Here is a 2,849-nt window from a genome sequence, read left to right as displayed (position 1 = left end):
TTCTGGAGTCCAGAAGTCCAAATTTAGAGTGTTGGAAGGGTAATGCTCCCCTGGAAGTTCCTATGGGAAGATCCTTCTTTGCCTTTTCCTAGCTTTGATGATTGCCAGCAATCATTGGCACCCCTTGGATTATAGTTGCATCACTCCAGTCTCTACCTTCATAGTCACATGATTTTCTTCCCTGTTTGTGACTTTCTTATAGGGACAATAGTATTGATTGTAGGGCCTACTGTTATGAAGTATGTCCTCATCTGAACTGAACTAATTACATCTGCAAAGACCCTGTTATTAAATAAGATCACATTCTGAGATTCCAGGTGGATATGAATCTTTGGGGAACACTATTCAACCCAGTAAGGAGCTCTGGTGGTATATTACCTAAGGCATTTGACTGCTAACCAGAAGGTTGGAGGTTCAAATACACCAGCTGTTCTACTTCCATAAAAATTTATCACCTCAGAAACTCTGTGGGAGTTGTTATGAGTTAGAATCAACTTGATGGAAGTGAGTTTTTGGAGTGAGTTTTTGGTGAGACTGAACCCAGTACAGCTTCTGTGGCTCCACACACTCCCAGTTTTCCTTCTACCTCACTGACTCCTCCTTTTCACTCTCCTCTAGTGTCTACTTTGCTTCTCCTGCCTCAGCTCCCAAGGCTAAAATGACCCAAGACTTAGCCCAAGTCCTTCTTGCCTTCTCTAGCCACACTCTGTTGTGAAAGGGTGTCATCTAATCCTATGATCTAAAATTCCACTGATGACTCCCAAATTTTTGTCTTTAGCCTCAGCACTACTGCACAAACCCACATTGTCATCAGTACCCAAACTCCAGACTCATGCTGATAATATGTGGGACACTTCCTATGTGCCTGATGCTGTTTCACATTCTTTATATGTGTTAACACATTTAATACTCGAAACAAACTTACGCATTGTGTACTATTATTATCCCCAATTTGTAGATGAAGAAATTGAAGCAGGAGGTAAAGTAACTTGTTCAAGCCTACAAAGCTGGAAGTAGCCAGGATATGAACCTGAGTAAGCTGGGTCCAAAGAAGCCATTGAAAGGCACCATGATTAAGTGCTTGGCTGCTAACGGAAAGGTTGGTGGTTCAAACCTGGTCCATGGAAGAAAAAATTTGGCAATCTGGGTCCATAAAAATTATAGCCTAGGAAGCCTTTGTGGTTGTTCTACTCTCCATATAATGTCACTATGAGCCAGAATCAACTTGACAGCACACAACAACAGCAATAAGAAGCTGGGTCCAGAGCCTGCACTCTTAACCACTATGTATCCTGACTTTCCCCTGGGCTCCAGACTCATATATTCAACTGTTTAATTGACATCTGTACCTAGATGTGCAGTATCCATCTCAGATATGAACCAAATAGACTGTGTGACTGTGCCCTCACCCCACCTTCATCTTTCCTTACCCAATTCCATGTATGTTACCATCAACACCCAGTTGCTCAAATAAAAGATCCAGAAATGAAACTGAATTCTGCTCTTTTCCCATCTAACCTACCCTCCATTGACCACCTCCACTAATCCATCATCAAGTTATTGACTTTACCTCTAGAGCCTCTAGAAGAAATCCTTAATCTGCCCTCTTTCCATTTCCACTACCACCATATTTCATGCTGAATTATACTTCTCTCTCGTATTATTGCAGTTACCTTCTATCTGGTCACTTTTGCAGTCTGTTCATAATCCAGCAGCTTGATGAGCTTTTTGAAACATAAATCAGAATGTCACACCCAAGTTTCAAAACCTCCAAAGTTCCCCATGCATTTAGAATAAAATGCTCCTTCCCTTGGCCCTGCAGTGTTGCCTGGTCTGTTACTGCTCAACTCTCTACCCTCATCTTCCTTGTTCCCCCAGCTCCATAGGCCTCACTCCTGCTTTTCTAGGAACCCCCCAACCTTGTGTCTGCATTAGGTCCTATGCACCTATTCATCCTCCTGCCAGAAATGCTGTCAGAATACTCCACCCTCAGATCTTCTTCCCATTATCAGCTCTTTGTGCAAGCATCACCTCCTCAGAGAGTCCTTTTTTGAGCCCTATCTAATGTTGCCCCCAGTCACATTCTATCACATTGCATTATGATTGTGTTTTAACAGCATTTATCACTATTTGAAAGTATGCCATTTATGTATGTGTTTATTTGAGTAGAATTTTTATCTGTCTTGTTTACATTTGTATCCCAGTACCTAGAATGGTGTACAATACATAATCATCATTCAATATATATTTCATTCACTAAGTGAATGACATTGAATGAATAGACAAGTGAGGTTAATCCCAGGTTTTTTTCAGAGGTAAGTTTTAAGGTATATTTTGAAAGAAGGAAAGATGGTTAATTACCAGAAAGGAGAAAGGACATTTTTAGCAAAGAAAATATGACATTTCAAGAAATGAGCCAGTCTTGAGTAAGTGGAAGAGACTGGTAACTGGATTAATGCAGGTGTCTCAGAAATGTGGTCAATATAGGAGTAAAATTAACTTATTAGATCAGGGAGTCATCACGATTTGGTTAAAGACATAGAATGTTATGCTAAGAAGTTAAATTCTTCTATGCTTCTCTCAAAAATATTTGAGATTTTACTGGGTGCTAGGTAAAGTTGTAAGGAACTCTGGTGGCATAGTGCCTAAGGCATTTGACTGCTAACCAGAAGGTTGGTGGTTTAAACTCACCAACAACTCCACAGGAGGAAGACTGAGCAATCTACTTCCATAAAGGTTTATTGCCTCAGAAACCCAAAAGGGGGTTGCTATGAGTCCGTCCACTTCTGAAAGAATTGGCCAGGGAAAACCTTATGAATAGCAAAGAAACACTGTTTGGTACATTACCG

The sequence above is a fragment of the Orycteropus afer genome, unplaced genomic scaffold, assembly GCF_000298275.1.
Source record: "Orycteropus afer afer isolate SDZICR_OR568_19922 unplaced genomic scaffold, OryAfe1.0 scaffold00257, whole genome shotgun sequence".
NCBI lineage: Eukaryota > Metazoa > Chordata > Mammalia > Tubulidentata > Orycteropodidae > Orycteropus > Orycteropus afer.
The sequence above is the reverse complement of the archived record's forward strand: the minus strand, read 5'-3'. Positions refer to the sequence as shown.